This window comes from Triturus cristatus, chromosome 7 (genome assembly GCF_964204655.1).
Source record: "Triturus cristatus chromosome 7, aTriCri1.1, whole genome shotgun sequence".
NCBI classification, from domain to species: Eukaryota; Metazoa; Chordata; class Amphibia; order Caudata; family Salamandridae; genus Triturus; species Triturus cristatus.
Window position 1 is genome coordinate 1,190,087,142 of NC_140590.1, and position 22,321 is coordinate 1,190,109,462.

Consider the following 22,321-nt stretch of genomic DNA (forward strand, 5'->3'; position numbering starts at 1 on the left):
GAGTGGAAAATTGTCTGAAGTTTGGTGAGGAATATATCCTGGAAAATGCTAATAAAAGATGCTGTTGAGGGAATTATTATATGAGATCTATTCTGTGTTTCTGTTTGATGACAACAAAGAAGTACTGAAATCAAAGCACTGCTAGTAATTTTTTCTTAGCACTTACAGTATAGTGTGTGATGCATATTCAATTTAGGAAAAATATGAGCAGATGAAGAGTAGTCTGAATTGGGTAATGAGACATTGTCTCATCTCAACCATTGTACTCAGCCAAGCCAACCACAAGCCACTTCCAATACCAGGAGAGCAGCATCAGCTGGTCTGGAAATAGTAGACATGCCACCGCACAACCTCTTTTGCAGCACCTGCCAGCCACAGGTTTCTGGTTGCTTGTTCTCCTTGCTCAGGAGATCCCTGCTAGGGAGGTGACTAGCTCTTGTCTCAGACCTTTCCTAAGGTGAGGGAGTAACAAATGCACTCAGCCAGTGACCTCTATGTTGAGCTTCCTCTGCTCCGATGCTCAAACTCATCAATGCAGTATATATATCTTAGTTTTCAAGTTACTCACACTCATAGGGTGAACATGACGGGATTTTGATTCATCTTGTTTGCAGCACTAGTGTCACTGCAGGCATAAAAACAAGATGCAAAATTGCACCAAAAGCAAACACTTTGATCACAACATTTTGTCAATCTCATACAAGGATCAATGCTCATTTGCATATTGCATCATTCACGTACAGCCTCATTTACATGCAAATCTGAAGACTGTGCACATTTGATGCTAATGAATAGGCAGTGGTTAGTATTCAAGCTTCAGGCAATATCTCTTAAGATAAATTCTTAATGATTTTTGACGCTTATTAAAAGAAGAGCCAGATCAGAGTAACTTCAATTGAAGTATGTCTACTATTTGATAGTATATTTAAAAGGGACTTAGATGATTTCTTAAAATTTGTTAGCAGTTGTGAAACTGCTTGCTGTCATTTCTCTGATTTTCTGTTTACTTTAAGGAAATTACCAGCTATATTTTTAAATTTATGAAAACCATGGGGATGGCAGCCAGGCTAAATCTTGTTGCCTATTTACCATATATGTCACGTCCTTGGTACATTGTGATCTGCACCACGTGCCCTTGTGTTCTTCAGGGTCTCATAACCTCAGTATTTTTGTTGACAAGAGTGGGAGTGTGGCATCAGTGTAGCAATAACTTCTGCTCAGGCTAAATCGTGGAAGACTCAGAAGTAGACAAGCAGGCAGATGTCCATTTACCTGACCTGCACAGCACTGTAAACTGTCATAAGAATTCCACATGCATGAGCAGTGACCATTCAATAAAAGTGCACTTCAGCTCTGTCCTGGACGCCTTAATGTAAGGTTCATCCGGAGATCTGTTTGGCTTCCCAATACTTCTTCTTCTCTAAATACTATGCCTTTCCATCTGCACCCCACACATTAAGACTCAGTAGAAATGCTGCCCGGTTTCAGACATTCTATTCTCAATTAATCGCATATCGTTAGACTCAGTAGAATCACCACTTGCTCTCTTTCATTTTTTACTGTATTCCAGCTCCAATTAATGCAACCAAAATTTTAACTTTGCTTATTTTTATATTCATGATTCCTAATGCCACCAAAACGCTTTTAGTTAGAGGTTTTCCTGCCCCTCCATGCCTATATTTTTTTGACCTGCTTGTAAAATCCCTCCTTTATATGCTATTCACGAAGAACTTCTTGATTCTCTTTTGGACTATCATTCGTCACTCTCCACCTGGACGTTTGCCAGTTTTCTGCATTGGTCTCTCCTTCCATTGTGCTTTGGATACTGCTCTGAGGTGAATATCTGTTCCTTTGAATTTTGCATTAAAAATGCTGTAGAACATAACAATACAGAAATTCTGAATCCTTTCTCATTTAGGACTTCTACTTACCTCGTAAAATCTTCCACCTCTTTGATATTTGAAGCCTGGTATTGCTGCATCCTAACTCCATATTCTAAACTGTATATATTGCGAATCCGATACCCACCTTATCAAGTTGCTTTATGCCATTGATGCCCTCACAGTCTTAGCTTTTTTCACACCTTGTTGTTGGTCAATGACTTGTCGGTCTCCCGAGTCCTTTGATGATTGGCCTGATATTTACTTATGTAAGGTTCTGAGTCTTTACAGAAGTTAGTCGCTGACCGGCTATACCAAACCTTATGAATGAAATAAAGGGGAGCTCATTTTGAAAGTTGGAGAAAATACTACACATCTTGAGTCTCATGCCTAATAGAGATGGAAACTGTTGTCTGAATAGTCACTGACATCAAGAATTTTGTGGTAAATGCCAAAAATATGTTTGAAATACTAACAGACAATTAAAACAAAATTAAGCAATTTTTGGAGAAAGGGAAGAAGAGAAGTTTTAAACTTACAAAATACAGCTTATGTACCGTTAATGCACAGGGTCAATAAGCAAATGTCACAAAATGGAGGACGATCGTCTGAATTGTTGCAAAATGTTCAGTTTTGTGAAAAAGTGCCCTATATTTTGGATGCAACTCAGAAAGAAGAGTTGAAAAAAAGACTTTATTATGATTGACACAGTACGTTTCAGACACACTAAACATATGTTCTGTAGTATTTTGATTCATCTCTGCATTAACAGTGTTTTAAATTGACTTATATGCTGTGTGTTACAGGATGGATACCCAATCAATGTCCAGTGCATTGATAAAGTGAGTGGAAAATTGTCTGAAGTTTGGTGAGGAATATATCCTGGAAAATGCTAATAAAAGATGCTGTTGAGGGAATTATTATATGAGATCTATTCTGTGTTTCTGTTTGATGACAACAAAGAAGTACTGAAATCAAAGCACTGCAAGTAATTTTTTCTTAGCACTTACAGTATAGTGTGTGATGCATATTCAATTTAGGAAAAATATGAGCAGATGAAGAGTAGTCTGAATTGGGTAATGAGACATTGTCTCATCTCAACCATTGTACTCAGCCAAGCCAACCACAAGCCACTTCCAATACCAGGAGAGCAGCATCAGCTGGTCTGGAAATAGTAGACATGCCACCGCACAACCTCTTTTGCAGCACCTGCCAGCCACAGGTTTCTGGTTGCTTGTTCTCCTTGCTCAGGAGATCCCTGCTAGGGAGGTGACTAGCTCTTGTCTCAGACCTTTCCTAAGGTGAGGGAGTAACAAATGCACTCAGCCAGTGACCTCTATGTTGAGCTTCGTCTGCTCCGATGCTCAAACTCATCAATGCAGTATATATATCTTAGTTTTCAAGTTACTCACACTCATAGGGTGAACATGACGGGATTTTGATTCATCTTGTTTGCAGCACTAGTGTCACTGCAGGCATAAAAACAAGATGCAAAATTGCACCAAAAGCAAACACTTTGATCACAACATTTTGTCAATCTCATACAAGGATCAATGCTCATTTGCATATTGCATCATTCACGTACAGCCTCATTTACATGCAAATCTGAAGACTGTGCACATTTGATGCTAATGGATAGGCAGTGGTTAGTATTCAAGCTTCAGGCAATATGTCTTAAGATAAATTCTTGATGATTTTTGACGCTTATTAAAAGAAGAGCCAGATCAGAGTAACTTCAATTGAAGTATGTCTACTATTTCATAGTATATTTAAAAGGGACTTAGATGATTTCTTAAACGTTGTTAGCAGTTGTGAAACTGCTTGCTGTCATTTCTCTGATTTTCTGTTTACTTTAAGGAAATTACCAGCTATATTTTTGAATTTATGAAAACCATGGGGATGGCAGCCAGGCTAAATCTTGTTGCCTATTTACCATATATGTCACGTCCTTGGTACATTGTGATCTGCACGACGTGCCCTTGTGTCCTTCAGGGGGTCATAACCTCAATATTTTTGTTGACTAGAGTGGGAGTGTGGCATCAGTGTAGCAATAACTTCTGCTCAGGCTAAATCGTGGAAGACTCAGAAGTAGACAAGCAGGCAGATGGCCATTTACCTGACCTCCACAGCACTGTAAACTGTCATAAGAATTCCATATGCATGAGCAGTGACCATTCAATAAAAGTGCACTTCAGCTCTGTCCTGGACGCCTTAATGTAAGGTTCATCCGGAGATCTGTTTGGCTTCCCAATACTTCTTCTTCTCTAAATACTATGCCTTTCCATCTGCACCCCACACATGAAGACTCAGTAGAAATGCTGCCCGGTTTCAGACATTCTATTCTCAATTAATCGCATATCGTTAGACTCAGTAGAATCACCACTTGCTCTCTTTCATTTTTTACTGTATTCCAGCTCCAATTAATGCAACCAAAATTTTAACTTTGCTTATTTTTATATTCATGATTCCTAATGCCACCAAAACGCTTTTAGTTAGAGGTTTTCCTGCCCCTCCATGCCTATATTTTTTTGACCTGCTTGTAAAATCCCTCCTTTATATGCTATTCACGAAGAACTTCTTGATTCTCTTTTGGACTATAATTCGTCACTCTCCTCCTGGACGTTTGCCAGTTTTCTGCATTGGTCTCCCCTTCCATTGTGCTTTGGATACTGCTCTGAGGTGAATATCTGTTCCTTTGAATTTTGCATTAAAAATGCTGTAGAACATAACAATACAGAAATTCTGAATCCTTTCTCATTTAGGACTTCTACTTACCTCGTAAAATCTTCCACCTCTTTGATATTTGAATCCAGGTATTGCTGCATCCTAGCTCCATATTCTAAACTGTATATATTGCGAATCGGATACCCACCTTATCAAGTTGCTTTATGCCATTGATGCCCTCACAGTCTTAGCTTTTTTCACACCTTGTTGTTGGTCAATGACTTGTCGGTCTCCCGAGTCCTTTGATGATTGGCCTGATATTTACTTATGTAAGGTTCTGAGTCTTTACAGAAGTTAGTCGCTGACCGGCTATACCAAATCTTATGAATGAAATAAAGGGGAGCTCATTTTGAAAGTTGGAGAAAATACTACACATCTTGAGTCTCATGCCTAATAGAGATGGAAACTGTTGTCTGAATAGTCACTGACATCAAGAATTTTGTGGTAAATGCCAAAAATATGTTTGAAATACTAACAGACAATTAAAACAAAATTAAGCAATTTTTGGAGGAAGGGAAGAAGAGAAGTTTTAAACTTACAAAATACAGCTTATGTAGCGTTAATGCACAGGGTCAATAAGCAAATGTCACAAAATGGAGGACGATCATCTGAATTGTTGTAAAATGTTCAGTTTTGTGAAAAAGTGCCCTATATTTTGGATGCAACTCAGAAAGAAGAGTTGAAAAAAAGACTTTATTATGATTGACACAGTACAGTTCAGACACACTAAACATATGTTCTGTAGTATTTTGATTCATCTCTGCATTTACAGTGTTTTAAATTGACTTATATGCTGTGTGTTACAGGATGGATACCCAATCAATGTCCAGTGCATTGATAAAGTGAGTGGAAAATTGTCTGAAGTTTGGTGAGGAATATATCCTGGAAAATGCTAATAAAAGATGCTGTTGAGGGAATTATTATATGAGATCTATTCTGTGTTTCTCTTTGATGACAACAAAGAAGTACTGCAATCAAAGCACTGCAAGTAATTTTTTCTTAGCACTTACAGTATAGTGTGTGATGCATATTCAATTTAGGAAAAATATGAGCAGATGAAGAGTAGTCTGAATTGGGTAATGAGACATTGTCTCATCTCAACCATTGTACTCAGCCAAGCCAACCACAAGCCACTTCCAATACCAGGAGAGCAGCATCAGCTGGTCTGGAAATAGTAGACATGCCACAGCACAACCTCTTTTGCAGCACCTACCAGCCACAGGTTTCTGGTTGCTTGTTCTCCTTGCTCAGGAGATCCCTGTTAGGGAGGTGACTAGCTCTTGTCTCAGACCTTTCCTAAGGTAAGGGAGTAACAAATGCACTCAGCCAGTGATCTCTATGTTGAGCTTTCTCTGCTCCGATGCTCAAACTCATCGATGCAGTATATATATCTTAGTTTTCAAGTTACTCACACTCATAGGGTGAACATGACGGGATTTTGATTCATCTTGTTTGCAGCACTAGTGTCACTGCAGGCATAAAAACAAGATGCAAAATTGCACCAAAAGCAAACACTTTGATCACAACATTTTGTCTATCTCATACAAGGATAAATGCTCATTTGCATATCGCATCATTCACATTCAGCCTCACTTACATGCAAATCTGAAGAATGTGCACATTTGATGCTAATGAATAGGCAGTGGTTAGTATTCAAGCTTCAGGCAATATCTCTTAAGATAAATTCTTGATGATTTTTGACGCTTATTAAAAGAAGAGCCAGATCAGAGTAACTTCAATTGAAGTATGTCTACTATTTGATAGTATATTTAAAAGGGACTTAGATGATTTCTTAAAATGTGTTAGCAGTTGTGAAACTGCTTGCTGTCATTTCTCTGATTTTCTGTTTACTTTAAGGAAATTACCAGCTATATTTTTGAATTTATGAAAACCATGGGGATGGCAGCCAGGCTAAATCTTGTTGCCTATTTACCATATATGTCACGTCCTTGGTACATTGTGATCTGCACCATGTGCCCTTGTGTCCTTCAGGGGGTCATAACCTCAGTATTTTTGTTGACTAGAGTGGGAGTGTGGCTTCGGTGTAGCAATAACTTCTGCTCAGGCTAAATCGTGGAAGACTCAGAAGTAGACAAGCAGGCAGATGGCCATTTACCTGACCTCCACAGCACTGTAAACTGTCATAAGAATTCCACATGCATGAGCAGTGACCATTCAATTAAAGTGCACTTCAGCTCTGTCCTGGACGCCTTAATGTAAGGTTCATCCGGAGATCTGTTTGGCTTCCCGATACTTCTTCTTGTCTAAATACTATGCCTTTCCATCTGCACCCCACACATTAAGACTCAGTAGAAATGCTGCCTGGTTTCAGACATTCTATTCTCAATTAATCGCATATCGTTAGACTCAGTAGAATCACCACTTGCTCTCTTTCATTTTTTACTGTATTCCAGCTCCAATTAATGCAACCAAAATTTTAACTTTGCTTATATTTATATTCATGATTCCTAATGCCACCAAAACGCTTTTAGTTAGAGGTTTGCCTGCCCCTCCATGCCTATATGTTTTTTGACCTGCTTGTAAAATCCCTCCTTTATATGCTATTCACGAAGAACTTCTTGATTCTCTTTTGGACTATCATTCGTCACTCTCCTCCTGGACGTTTGCCAGTTTTCTGCATTGGTCTCCCCTTCCATTGTGCTTTGGATACTGCTCTGAGGTGAATATCTGTTCCTTTGAATTTTGCATTAAAAATGCTGTAGAACATAACAATACAGAAATTCTGAATCCTTTCTCATTTAGGACTTCTACTTACCTCGTAAAATCTTCCACCTCTTTGATATTTGAAGCCTGGTATTGCTGCATCCTAGCTCCATATTCTAAACTGTATATATTGCGAATCGGATACCCACCTTATCAAGTTGCTTTATACCATTGATGCCCTCACAGTCTTAGCTTTTTTTACACCTTGTTGTTGGTCAATGACTTGTCGGTCTCCCGAGTCCTTTGATGATTGGCCTGATATTTACTTATGTAAGGTTCTGAGTCTTTACAGAAGTTAGTCGCTGACCGGCTATACCAAATCTTATGAATGAAATAAAGGGGAGCTCATTTTGAAAGTTGGAGAAAATACTACACATCTTGAGTCTCATGCCTAATAGAGATGGAAACTGTTGTCTGAATAGTCACTGACATCAAGAATTTTGTGGTAAATGCCAAAAATATGTTTGAAATACTAACAGACAATTAAAACAAAATTAAGCAATTTTTAGAGAAAGGGAAGAAGAGAAGTTTTAAACTTACAAAATACAGCTTATGTAGCGTTAATGCACAGGGTCAATAAGCAAATGTCACAAAATGGAGGACGATTGTCTGAATTGTTGCAAAATGTTCAGTTTTGTGAAAAAGTGCCCTATATTTTGTATGCAACTCAGAAAGAAGAGTTGAAAAAAATACTTTATTATGATTGACACAGTACGTTTCAGACACACTAAACATATGTTCTATAGTATTTTGATTCATCTCTGCATTAACAGTGTTTTAAATTCACTTATATGCTGTGTGTTACAGGATGGATACCCAATCAATGTCCAGTGCATTGATAAAGTGAGTGGAAAATTGTCTGAAGTTTGGTGAGGAATATATCCTGGAAAATGCTAATAAAAGATGCTGTTGAGGGAATTATTATATGAGATCTATTCTGTGTTTCTGTTTGATGACAACAAAGAAGTACTGAAATCAAAGCACTGCAAGTCATTTTTTCTCAGCACTTACAGTATAGTGTGTGAAGCATATTCAATTTAGGAAAAATATGAGCAGATGAAGAGTAGTCTGAATTGGGTAATGAGACATTGTCTCATCTCAACCATTGTACTCAGCCAAGCCAACCACAAGCCACTTCCAATACCAGGAGAGCAGCATCAGCTGGTCTGGGAATAGTAGACATGCCACAGCACAACCTCTTTTGCAGCACCTGCCAGCCACAGATTTCTGGTTGCTTGTTCTCCTTGCTCAGGAGATCCCTGCTAGGGAAGTGACTAGCTCTTGTCTCAGACCTTTCCTAAGGTGAGGGAGTAACAAATGCACTCAGCCAGTGACCTCTATGTTGAGCTTCCTCTGCTCCAATGCTTAAACTCATCGATGCTGTATATATATCTTAGTTTTCAAGTTACTCACACTCATAGGGTGAACATGACGGGATTTTGATTCATCTTGTTTCCAGCGCTAGTGTCACTGCAGGCATAAAAACAAGGTGCAAAATTGCACCAAAAGCAAACACTTTGATCACAACATTTTGTCTATCTCATACAAGGATCAATGCTCATTTGCATATTGCATCATTCACATTCAGCCTCATTTACATGCAAATCTGAAGACTGTGCACATCTGATGCTAATGGATAGGCAGTGGTTAGTATTCAAGCTTCAGGCAATATGTCTTAAGATAAATTCTTGATGATTTTTGACGCTTATTAAAAGAAGAGCCAGATCAGAGTAACTTCAATTGAAGTATGTCTACTATTTCATAGTATATTTAAAAGGGACTTAGATGATTTCTTAAACGTTGTTAGCAGTTGTGAAACTGCTTGCTGTCATTTCTCTGATTTTCTGTTTACTTTAAGGAAATTACCAGCTATATTTTTGAATTTATGAAAACCATGGGGATGGCAGCCAGGCTAAATCTTGTTGCCTATATACCATATATGTCACGTCCTTGGTACATTGTGATCTGCACGACGTGCCCTTGTGTCCTTCAGGGGGTCATAACCTCAATATTTTTGTTGACTAGAGTGGGAGTGTGGCATCAGTGTAGCAATAACTTCTGCTCAGGCTAAATCGTGGAAGACTCAGAAGTAGACAAGCAGGCAGATGGCCATTTACCTGACCTCCACAGCACTGTAAACTGTCATAAGAATTCCATATGCATGAGCAGTGACCATTCAATAAAAGTGCACTTCAGCTCTGTCCTGGACGCCTTAATGTAAGGTTCATCCGGAGATCTGTTTGGCTTCCCAATACTTCTTCTTCTCTAAATACTATGCCTTTCCATCTGCACCCCACACATTAAGACTCAGTAGAAATGCTGCCCGGTTTCAGACATTCTATTCTCAATTAATCGCATATCGTTAGACTCAGTAGAATCACCACTTGCTCTCTTTCATTTTTTACTGTATTCCAGCTCCAATTAATGCAACCAAAATTTTAACTTTGCTTATTTTTATATTCATGATTCCTAATGCCACCAAAACGCTTTTAGTTAAAGGTTTTCCTGCCCCTCCATGCCTATATTTTTTTGACCTGCTTGTAAAATCCCTCCTTTATATGCTATTCACGAAGAACTTCTTGATTCTCTTTTGGACTATCATTCGTCACTCTCCTCCTGGACGTTTGCCAGTTTTCTGCATTGGTCTCTCCTTCCATTGTGCTTTGGATACTGCTCTGAGGTGAATATCTGTTCCTTTGAATTTTGCATTAAAAATGCTGTAGAACATAACAATACAGAAATTCTGAATCCTTTCTCATTTAGGACTTCTACTTACCTCGTAAAATCTTCCACCTCTTTGATATTTGAAGCCTGGTATTGCTGCATCCTAGCTCCATATTCTAAACTGTATATATTGCGAATCCGATACCCACCTTATCAAGTAGCTTTATGCCATTGATGCCCTCACAGTCTTAGCTTTTTCCACACCTTGTTGTTGGTCAATGACTTGTCCGTCTCCCGAGTCCTTTGATGATTGGCCTGATATTTACTTATGTAAGGTTCTGAGTCTTTACAGAAGTTAGTCGCTGACCGGCTAAACCAAATCTTATGAATGAAATAAAGGGGAGCTCATTTTGAAAGTTGGAGAAAATACTACACATCTTGAGTCTCATGCCTAATAGAGATGGAAACTGTTGTCTGAATAGTCACTGACATCAAGAATTTTGTGGTAAATGCCAAAAATATGTTTGAAATACTAACAGACAATTAAAACAAAATTAAGCAATTTTTGGAGAAAGGGAAGAAGAGAAGTTTTAAACTTACAAAATACAGCTTATGTAGCGTTAATGCACAGGGTCAATAAGCAAATGTCACAAAATGGAGGACGATCGTCTGAATTGTTGCAAAATGTTCAGTTTTGTGAAAAAGTGCCCTATATTTTGGATGCAACTCAGAAAGAAGAGTTGAAAAAAAGACTTTATTATGATTGACACAGTACGTTTCAGACACACTAAACATATGTTCTGTAGTATTTTGATTCATCTCTGCATTAACAGTGTTTTAAATTGACTTATATGCTGTGTGTTACAGGATGGATACCCAATCAATGTCCAGTGCATTGATAAAGTGAGTGGAAAATTGTCTGAAGTTTGGTGAGGAATATATCCTGGAAAATGCTAATAAAAGATGCTGTTGAGGGAATTATTATATGAGATCTATTCTGTGTTTCTGTTTGATGACAACAAAGAAGTACTGAAATCAAAGCACTGCAAGTAATTTTTTCTTAGCACTTACAGTATAGTGTGTGATGCATATTCAATTTAGGAAAAATATGAGCAGATGAAGAGTAGTCTGAATTGGGTAATGAGACATTGTCTCATCTCAACCATTGTACTCAGCCAAGCCAACCACAAGCCACTTCCAATACCAGGAGAGCAGCATCAGCTGGTCTGGAAATAGTAGACATGCCACCGCACAACCTCTTTTGCAGCACCTGCCAGCCACAGGTTTCTGGTTGCTTGTTCTCCTTGCTCAGGAGATCCCTGCTAGGGAGGTGACTAGCTCTTGTCTCAGACCTTTCCTAAGGTGAGGGAGTAACAAATGCACTCAGCCAGTGACCTCTATGTTGAGCTTCCTCTGCTCCGATGCTCAAACTCATCAATGCAGTATATATATCTTAGTTTTCAAGTTACTCACACTCATAGGGTGAACATGACGGGATTTTGATTCATCTTGTTTGCAGCACTAGTGTCACTGCAGGCATAAAAACAAGATGCAAAATTGCACCAAAAGCAAACACTTTGATCACAACATTTTGTCAATCTCATACAAGGATCAATGCTCATTTGCATATTGCATCATTCACGTACAGCCTCATTTACATGCAAATCTGAAGACTGTGCACATTTGATGCTAATGAATAGGCAGTGGTTAGTATTCAAGCTTCAGGCAATATCTCTTAAGATAAATTCTTAATGATTTTTGACGCTTATTAAAAGAAGAGCCAGATCAGAGTAACTTCAATTGAAGTATGTCTACTATTTGATAGTATATTTAAAAGGGACTTAGATGATTTCTTAAAATTTGTTAGCAGTTGTGAAACTGCTTGCTGTCATTTCTCTGATTTTCTGTTTACTTTAAGGAAATTACCAGCTATATTTTTAAATTTATGAAAACCATGGGGATGGCAGCCAGGCTAAATCTTGTTGCCTATTTACCATATATGTCACGTCCTTGGTACATTGTGATCTGCACCACGTGCCCTTGTGTTCTTCAGGGTCTCATAACCTCAGTATTTTTGTTGACAAGAGTGGGAGTGTGGCATCAGTGTAGCAATAACTTCTGCTCAGGCTAAATCGTGGAAGACTCAGAAGTAGACAAGCAGGCAGATGGCCATTTACCTGACCTCCACAGCACTGTAAACTGTCATAAGAATTCCACATGCATGAGCAGTGACCATTCAATAAAAGTGCACTTCAGCTCTGTCCTGGACGCCTTAATGTAAGGTTCATCCGGAGATCTGTTTGGCTTCCCAATACTTCTTCTTCTCTAAATACTATGCCTTTCCATCTGCACACCACACATTAAGACTCAGTAAAAATGCTGCCCGGTTTCAGACATTCTATTCTCAATTAATCGCATATCGTTAGACTCAGTAGAATCACCACTTGCTCTCTTTCATTTTTTACTGTATTCCAGCTCCAATTAATGTAACCAAAATTTTAACTTTGCTTATATTTATATTCATGATTCCTAATGCCACCAAAACGCTTTTAGTTAGAGGTTTTCCTGCCCCTCCATGCCTATATTTTTTTGACCTGCTTGTAAAATCCCTCCTTTACATGCTATTCACGAAGAACTTCTTGATTCTCTTTTGGACTATCATTCGTCACTCTCCTCCTGGACGTTTGCCAGTTTTCTGCATTGGTCTCTCCTTCCATTGTACTTTGGACACTGCTCTGAGGTGAATATCTGTTCCTTTGAATTTTGCATTAAAAATGCTGTAGAACATAACAATACAGAAATTCTGAATCCTTTCTCATTTAGGACTTCTACTTACCTCGTAAAATCTTCCACCTCTTTGATATTTGAAGCCTGGTATTGCTGCATCCTAACTCCATATTCTAAACTGTATATATTGCGAATCCGATACCCACCTTATCAAGTTGCTTTATGCCATTGATGCCCTCACAGTCTTAGCTTTTTTCACACCTTGTTGTTGGTCAATGACTTGTCGGTCTCCCGAGTCCTTTGATGATTGGCCTGATATTTACTTATGTAAGGTTCTGAGTCTTTACAGAAGTTAGTCGCTGACCGGCTATACCAAACCTTATGAATGAAATAAAGGGGAGCTCATTTTGAAAGTTGGAGAAAATACTACACATCTTGAGTCTCATGCCTAATAGAGATGGAAACTGTTGTCTGAATAGTCACTGACATCAAGAATTTTGTGGTAAATGCCAAAAATATGTTTGAAATACTAACAGACAATTAAAACAAAATTAAGCAATTTTTGGAGAAAGGGAAGAAGAGAAGTTTTAAACTTACAAAATACAGCTTATGTACCGTTAATGCACAGGGTCAATAAGCAAATGTCACAAAATGGAGGACGATCGTCTGAATTGTTGCAAAATGTTCAGTTTTGTGAAAAAGTGCGCTATATTTTGGATGCAACTCAGAAAGAAGAGTTGAAAAAAAGACTTTATTATGATTGACACAGTACGTTTCAGACACACTAAACATATGTTCTGTAGTATTTTGATTCATCTCTGGATTAACAGTATTTTAAATTGACTTATATGCTGTGTGTTACAGGATGGATACCCAATCAATGTCCAGTGCATTGATAAAGTGAGTGGAAAATTGTCTGAAGTTTGGTGAGGAATATATCCTGGAAAATGCTAATAAAAGATGCTGTTGAGGGAATTATTATATGAGATCTATTCTGTGTTTCTGTTTGATGACAACAAAGAAGTACTGAAATCAAAGCACTGCTAGTAATTTTTTCTTAGCACTTACAGTATAGTGTGTGATGCATATTCAATTTAGGAAAAATATGAGCAGATGAAGAGTAGTCTGAATTGGGTAATGAGACATTTTCTCATCTCAACCATTGTACTCAGCCAAGCCAACAACAAGCCACTTCCAATACCAGGAGAGCAGCATCAGCTGGTCTGGAAATAGTAGACATGCCACAGCACAACCTCTTTTGCAGCACCTGCCAGCCACAGGTTTCTGGTTGCTTGTTCTCCTTGCTCAGGAGATCCCTGCTAGGGAAGTGACTAGCTCTTGTCTCAGACCTTTCCTAAGGTGAGGGAGTAACAAATGCACTCAGCCAGTGACCTCTATGTTGAGCTTCCTCTGCTCCAATGCTCAAACTCATCAATGCAGTATATATATCTTAGTTTTCAAGTTACTCACACTCATAGGGTGAACATGACGGGATTTTGATTCATCTTGTTTGCAGCACTAGTGTCACTGCAGGCATGAAAACAAGATGTAAAATTGCACCAAAAGCAAACACTTTGATCACAACATTTTGTCTCTCTCATACAAGGATCAATGCTCATTTGCATATTGCATCATTCACATTCAGCCTCATTTACATGCAAATCTGAAGAATGTGCACATTTGATGCTAATGAATAGGCAGTGGTTAGTATTCAAGCTTCAGGCAATATCTCTTAAGATAAATTCTTGATGATTTTTGACGCTTATTAAAAGAAGAGCCAGATCAGAGTAACTTCAATTGAAGTATGTCTACTATTTGATAGTATATTTAAAAGGGACTTAGATGATTTCTTAAAATTTGTTAGCAGTTGTGAAACTGCTTGCTGTCATTTCTCTGATTTTCTGTTTACTTTAAGGAAATTACCAGCTATATTTTTGAATTTATGAAAACCATGGGGATGGCAGCCAGGCTAAATCTTGTTGCCTATTTACCATATATGTCACGTCCTTGGTACATTGTGATCTGCACCACGTGCCCTTGTGTTCTTCAGGGGGTCATAACCTCAGTATTTTTATTGACTAGAGTGGGAGTGTGGCATCAGTGTAGCAATAACTTCTGCTCAGGCTAAATCGTGGAAGACTCAGAAGTAGACAAGCAGGCAGATGTCCATTTACCTGACCTGCACAGCACTGTAAACTGTCATAAGAATTCCACATGCATGAGCAGTGACCATTCAATAAAAGTGCACTTCAGCTCTGTCCTGGACGCCTTAATGTAAGGTTCATCCGGAGATCTGTTTGGCTTCCCAATACTTCTTCTTCTCTAAATACTATGCCTTTCCATCTGCACCCCACACATTAAGACTCAGTAGAAATGCTGCCCGGTTTCAGACATTCTATTCTCAATTAATCGCATATCGTTAGACTCAGTAGAATCACCACTTGCTCTCTTTCATTTTTTACTGTATTCCAGCTCCAATTAATGCAACCAAAATTTTAACTTTGCTTATATTTATATTCATGATTCCTAATGCCACCAAAACGCCTTTAGTTAGAGGTTTTCCTGCCCCTCCATGCCTATATTTTTTTGACCTGCTTGTAAAATCCCTCCTTTATATGCTATTCACGAAGAACTTCTTGATTCTCTTTTGGACTATCATTCGTCACTCTCCTCCTGGACGTTTGCCAGTTTTCTGCATTGGTCTCTCCTTCCATTGTGCTTTGGATACTGCTCTGAGGTGAATATCTGTTCCTTTGAATTTTGCATTCAAAAAATGCTGTAGAACATAACAATACAGAAATTCTGAATCCTTTCTCATTTAGGACTTCTACTTACCTCGTAAAATCTTCCACCTCTTTGATATTTGAAGCCTGGTATTGCTGCATCCTAGCTCCATATTCTAAACTGTATATATTGCGAATCCGATACCCACCTTATCAAGTTGCTTTATGCCATTGATGCCCTCACAGTCTTAGCTTTTTTCACACCTTGTTGTTGGTCAATGACTTGTCGGTCTCCCGGGTCCTTTGATGATTGGCCTGATATTTACTTATGTACGGTTCTGAGTCTTTACAGAAGTTAGTCGCTGACCGGCTATACCAAATCTTATGAATGAAATAAAGGGGAGCTCATTTTGAAAGTTGGAGAAAATACTACACATCTTGAGTCTCATGCCTAATAGAGATGGAAACTGTTGTCTGAATAGTCTCTGACATCAAGAATTTTGTGGTAAATGCCAAAAATATGTTTGAAATACTAACAGACAATTAAAACAAAATTAAGTAATTTTTGGAGAAAGGGAAGAAGAGAAGTTTTAAACTTACAAAATACAGCTTATGTAGCGTTAATGCACAGGGTCAATAAGCAAATGTCACAAAAAGGAGGACGATTGTCTGAATTGTTGCAAAATGTTCAGTTTTGTGAAAAAGTGCCCTATATTTTGGATGCAACTCAGAAAGAAGAGTTGAAAAAAAGACTTTATTATGATTGACACAGTACGTTTCAGACACACTAAACATATGCTCTGTAGTATTTTGATTCATCTCTGCATTAGCAGTGTTTTAAATTGACTTATATGCTGTGTGTTACAGGATGGATACCCAATCAATGTCCAGTGCATTGATAAAGTGAGTGGAAAATTGTCTGAAGTTTGGTGAGGAATATATCCTGGAAAATGCTAATAAAAGATGCTGTTGAGGGAATTAATATATGAGATCTATTCTGTGTTTCTGTTTGATGACAACAAAGAAGTACTGAAATCAAAGCACTGCAAGTAATTTTTTCTTAGCACTTGCAGTATAGTTTGTGATGCATATTCAATTTAGGAAAAATATAAGCAGATGAAGAGTAGTCTGAATTGGGTAATGAGACATTGTCTCATCTCAACCATTGTACTCAGCCAAGCCAACCACAAGCCACTTCCAATACCAGGAGAGCAGCATCAGCTGGTCTGGAAATAGTAGACATGCCACAGCACAACGACTTTTGCAGCACCTGCCAGCCACAGGTTTCTGGTTGCTTGTTCTCCTTGCTCAGGAGATCCCTGCTAGGGAAGTGACTAACTCTTGTCTCAGACCTTTCCTAAGGTGAGCGACTAACAAATGCACTCAGCCAGTGACCTCTATGTTGATCTTCCTCTGCTCCAATGCTCAAACTCATCAATGCAGTATATATATCTTAGTTTTCAAGTTACTCACACTCATAGGGTGAGCATGATGGGATTTTGATTCATCTTGTTTGCAGTACTAGTGTCACTGCAGGCATGAAAACAAGATGTAAAATTGCACCAAAAGCAAACACTTTGATCACAACATTTTGTCTATCTCATACAAGGATCAATGCTCATTTGCATATTGCATCATTCACATTCAGCCTCATTTACATGCAAATCTGAAGACTGTGCACATTTGATGCTAATGAATAGGCAGTGGTTAGTATTCAAGCTTCAGGCAATATCTCTTAAGATAAATTCTTGATGATGTTTGACGCTTATTAAAAGAAGAGCCAGATCAGAGTAACTTCAATTGAAGTATGTCTACTATTTGATAGTATATTTAAAAGGGACTTAGATGATTTCTTAAAATTTGTTAGCAGTTGGGAAACTGCTTGCTGTCATTTCTCTGATTTTCTGTTTACTTTAAGGAAATTACCAGCTATATTTTTGAATTTATGAAAACCATGGGGATGGCAGCCAGGCTAAATCTTGTTGCCTATTTACCATATATGTCACGTCCTTGGTACATTGTGATCTGCACCACGTGCCCTTGTGTTCTTCAGGGGGTCATAACCTCAGTATTTTTATTGACTAGAGTGGGAGTGTGGCATCAGTGTAGCAATAACTTCTGCTCAGGCTAAATCGTGAAAGACTCAGAAGTAGACAAGCAGGCAGATGTCCATTTACCTGACCTGCACAGCACTGTAAACTGTCATAAGTATTCCACATGCATGAGCAGTGACCATTCAATAAAAGTGCACTTCAGCTCTGTCCTGGACGCCTTAATGTAAGGTTCATCCGGAGATCTGTTTGGCTTCCCAATACTTCTTCTTCTCTAAATACTATGCCTTTCCATCTGCACCCCACACATTAAGACTCAGTAGAAATGCTGCCCGGTTTCAGACATTCTATTCTCAATTAATCGCATATCGTTAGACTCAGTAGAATCACCACTTGCTCTCTTTCATTTTCTACTGTATTCCAGCTCCAATTAATGCAACCAAAATTTTAACTTTGCTTATATTTATATTCATGATTCCTAATGCCACCAAAACGCCTTTAGTTAGAGGTTTTCCTGCCCCTCCATGCCTATATTTTTTTGACCTGCTTGTAAAATCCCTCCTTTATATGCTATTCACGAAGAACTTCTTGATTTTCTTTTGGACTATCATTCGTCACTCTCCTCCTGGACGTTTGCCAGTTTTCTGCATTGGTCTCTCCTTCCATTGTGCTTTGGATACTGCTCTGAGGTGAATATCTGTTCCTTTGAATTTTGCATTAAAAATGCTGTAGAACATGACAATACAGAAATTCTGAATCCTTTCTCATTTAGGACTTCTACTTACCTCGTAAAATCTTCCACCTCTTTGATATTTGAAGCCTGGTATTGCTGCATCCTAGCTCCATATTCTAAACTGTATATATTGCTAATCCGATACCCACCTTATCAAGTTGATTTATGCCATTGATGCCCTCACAGTCTTAGCTTTTTCCACACTTTGTTGTTGGTCAATGACTTGTCGGTCTCCCGAGTCCTTTGATGATTGGCCTGATATTTACTTATGTACAGTTCTGAGTCTTTACAGAAGTTAGTCGCTGACCGGCTATACCAAATCTTATGAATGAAATAAAGGGGAGCTCATTTTGAAAGTTGGAGAAAATACTACACATCTTGGGTCTCATGCCTAATAGAGATGGAAACTGTTGTCTGAATAGTCACTGACATCAAGAATTTTGTGGTAAATGCCAAAAATATGTTTGAAATACTAACAGACAATTAAAACAAAATTAAGCAATTTTTGGAGAAAGGGAAGAAGAGAAGTTTTAAACTTACAAAATACAGCTTATGTAGCGTTAATGCACAGGGTCAATAAGCAAATGTCACAAAATGGAGGACGATCGTCTGAATTGTTGCAAAATGTTCAGTTTTGTGAAAAAGTGCGCTATATTTTGGATGCAACTCAGAAAGAAGAGTTGAAAAAAAGACTTTATTATGGTTGACACAGTACGTTTCAGACACACTAAACATATGTTCTGTAGTATTTTGATTCATCTCTGCATTAACAGTGTTTTAAATTGACTTATATGCTGTGTGTTACAGGATGGATACCCAATCAATGTCCAGTGCATTGATAAAGTGAGTGGAAAATTGTCTGAAGTTTGGTGAGGAATATATCCTGGAAATTGCTAATAAAAGATGCTGTTGAGGGAATTATTATATGAGATCTATTCTGTGTTTCTGTTTGATGACAACAAAGAAGTACTGAAATCAAAGCACTGCAAGTAATTTTTTCTTAGCACTTACAGTATAGTGTGTGATGCATATTCAATTTAGGAAAAATATGAGCAGATGAAGAGTAGTCTGAATTGGGTAATGAGACATTTTCTCATCTCAACCATTGTACTCAGCCAAGCCAACCACAAGCCACTTCCAATACCAGGAGAGCAGCATCAGCTGGTCTGGAAATAGTAGACATGCCACAGCACAACCTCTTTTGCAGCACCTGCCAGCCACAGGTTTCTGGTTGCTTGTTCTCCTTGCTCAGGAGATCCCTGCTAGGGAGGTGACTAGCTCTTGTCTCAGACCTTTCCTAAGGCGAGGGAGTAACAAATGCACTCAGCCAGTGACCTCTATGTTGAGCTTCCTCTGCTCCAATGCTCAAACTCATCAATGCAGTATATATATCTTAGTTTTCAAGTTACTCACACTCATAGGGTGAACATGACGGGATTTTGATTCATCTTGTTTGCAGCACTAGTGTCACTGCAGGCATAAAAACAAGATGCAACATTGCACCAAAAGCAAACACTTTGATCACAACATTTTGTCTATCTCATACAAGGATCAATGCTCATTTGCATATTGCATCATTCACATTCAGCCTCATTTACATGCAAATCTGAAGACTGTGCACATTTGATGCTAATGAATAGGCAGTGGTTAGTATTCAAGCTTCAGGCAATATCTCTTAAGATAAATTCTTGATGATTTTTGACGCTTATTAAAAGAAGAGCCAGATCAGAGTAACTTCAATTGAAGTATGTCTACTATTTGATAGTATATTTGAAAGGGACTTAGATGATTTCTTAAAATTTGTTAGCAGTTGTGAAACTGCTTGCTGTCATTTCTCTGATTTTCTGTTTACTTTAAGGAAATTACCAGCTATATTTTTGAATTTATGAAAACCATGGGGATGGCAGCCAGGCTAAATCTTGTTGCCTATTTACCATATATGTCACGTCCTTGGTACATTGTGATCTGCACCATGTGCCCTTTTGTTCTTCAGGGGGTCATAACCTCAGTATTTTTGTTGACTAGAGTGGGAGTGTGGCATCAGTGTAGCAATAACTTCTGCTCAGGCTAAATCGTGGAAGACTCAGAAGTAGACAAGCAGGCAGATGGCCATTTACCTGACCTCCACAGCACTGTAAACTGTCATAAGAATTCCACATGCATGAGCAGTGACCATTCAATAAAAGTGCACTTCAGCTCTGTCCTGGACGCCTTAATGTAAGGTTCATCCGGAGATCTGTTTGGCTTCCCAATACTTCTTCTTCTCTAAATACTATGCCTTTCCATCTGCACCCCACACATTAAGACTCAGTAAAAATGCTGCCCGGTTTCAGACATTCTATTCTCAATTAATCGCATATCGTTAGACTCAGTAGAATCACCACTTGCTCTCTTTCATTTTTTACTGTATTCCAGCTCCAATTAATGCAACCAAAATTTTAACTTTGCTTATATTTATATTCATGATTCCTAATGCCACCAAAACGCTTTTAGTTAGAGGTTTTCCTGCCCCTCCATGCCTATATTTTTTTGACCTGCTTGTAAAATCCCTCCTTTATATGCTATTCACGAAGAACTTCTTGATTCTCTTTTGGACTATCATTCGTCACTCTCCTCCTGGACGTTTGCCAGTTTTCTGCATTGGTCTCTCCTTCCATTGTGCTTTGGACACTGCTCTGAGGTGAATATCTGTTCCTTTGAATTTTGCATTAAAAATGCTGTAGAACATAACAATACAGAAATTCTGAATCCTTTCTCATTTAGGACTTCTACTTACCTCGTAAAATCTTCCACCTCTTTGATATTTGAAGCCTGGTATTGCTGCATCCTAACTCCATATTCTAAACTGTATATATTGCGAATCCGATACCCACCTTATCAAGTTGCTTTATGCCATTGATGCCCTCACAGTCTTAGCTTTTTTCACACCTTGTTGTTGGTCAATGACTTGTCGGTCTCCCGAGTCCTTTGATGATTGGCCTGATATTTACTTATGTAAGGTTCTGAGTCTTTACAGAAGTTAGTCGCTGACCGGCTATACCAAATCTTATGAATGAAATAAAGGGGAGCTCATTTTGAAAGTTGGAGAAAATACTACACATCTTGAGTCTCATGCCTAATAGAGATGGAAACTGTTGTCTGAATAGTCACTGACATCAAGAATTTTGTGGTAAATGCCAAAAATATGTTTGAAATACTAACAGACAATTAAAACAAAATTAAGCAATTTTTGGAGAAAGGGAAGAAGAGAAGTTTTAAACTTACAAAATACAGCTTATGTAGCGTTAATGCACAGGGTCAATAAGCAAATGTCACAAAATGGAGGATGATCGTCTGAATTGTTGCAAAATGTTCAGTTTTGTGAAAAAGTGCGCTATATTTTGGATGCAACTCAGAAAGAAGAGTTGAAAAAAAGACTTTATTATGATTGACACAGTACGTTTCAGACACACTAAACATATGTTCTGTAGTATTTTGATTCATCTCTGCATTAACAGTGTTTTAAATTGACTTATATGCTGTGTGTTACAGGATGGATACCCAATCAATGTCCAGTGCATTGATAAAGTGAGTGGAAAATTGTCTGAAGTTTGGTGAGGAATATATCCTGGAAAATGCTAATAAAAGATGCTGTTGAGGGAATTATTATATGAGATCTATTCTGTGTTTCTGTTTGATGACAACAAAGAAGTACTGAAATCAAAGCACTGCAAGTAATTTTTTCTTAGCACTTACAGTATAGTGTGTGATGCATATTCAATTTAGGAAAAATATGAGCAGATGAAGAGTAGTCTGAATTGGGTAATGAGACATTTTCTCATCTCAACCATTGTACTCAGCCAAGCCAACCACAAGCCACTTCCAATACCAGGAGAGCAGCATCAGCTGGTCTGGAAATAGTAGACATGCCACAACACAACCTCTTTTGCAGCACCTGCCAGCCACAGGTTTCTGGTTGCTTATTCTCCTTGCTCAGGAGATCCCTGCTAGGGAGGTGACTAGCTCTATTCTCAGACCTTTCCTAAGGTGAGGGAGTAACAAATGCACTCAGCCAGTGACCTCTATGTTGAGCTTCCTCTGCTCCAATGCTCAAAC

At 38.4% G+C, this 22,321-nt stretch overlaps 9 non-coding genes across 9 annotated transcripts; all 9 read right to left on the reverse strand.

Annotated features, from left to right (window-relative positions):
• Nucleotides 1-206: 206 nt before the first annotated feature.
• On the reverse strand, nucleotides 207-513 carry LOC146811467 (Nuclear RNase P). Its single transcript, XR_014967203.1, has one exon.
• Nucleotides 514-2,930: 2,417 nt separating this feature from the next.
• LOC146811468 (Nuclear RNase P) lies at nucleotides 2,931-3,237 on the reverse strand. The gene has a single exon (XR_014967264.1).
• Nucleotides 3,238-5,654: 2,417 nt separating this feature from the next.
• On the reverse strand, nucleotides 5,655-5,961 carry LOC146811469 (Nuclear RNase P). Its single transcript, XR_014967269.1, has one exon.
• A 2,418-nt stretch (nucleotides 5,962-8,379) lies between these two features.
• On the reverse strand, nucleotides 8,380-8,686 carry LOC146811470 (Nuclear RNase P). Its single transcript, XR_014967182.1, has one exon.
• Nucleotides 8,687-11,103: 2,417 nt separating this feature from the next.
• On the reverse strand, nucleotides 11,104-11,410 carry LOC146811471 (Nuclear RNase P). The gene has a single exon (XR_014967204.1).
• Nucleotides 11,411-13,827: 2,417 nt separating this feature from the next.
• On the reverse strand, nucleotides 13,828-14,134 carry LOC146811472 (Nuclear RNase P). The gene has a single exon (XR_014967235.1).
• Nucleotides 14,135-16,553: 2,419 nt separating this feature from the next.
• On the reverse strand, nucleotides 16,554-16,860 carry LOC146811473 (Nuclear RNase P). Its single transcript, XR_014967291.1, has one exon.
• A 2,417-nt stretch (nucleotides 16,861-19,277) lies between these two features.
• Nucleotides 19,278-19,584, reverse strand: LOC146811474 (Nuclear RNase P). Its single transcript, XR_014967232.1, has one exon.
• Nucleotides 19,585-22,001: 2,417 nt separating this feature from the next.
• On the reverse strand, nucleotides 22,002-22,308 carry LOC146811475 (Nuclear RNase P). Its single transcript, XR_014967247.1, has one exon.
• Between the last annotated feature and the right edge of the window lie 13 nt (nucleotides 22,309-22,321).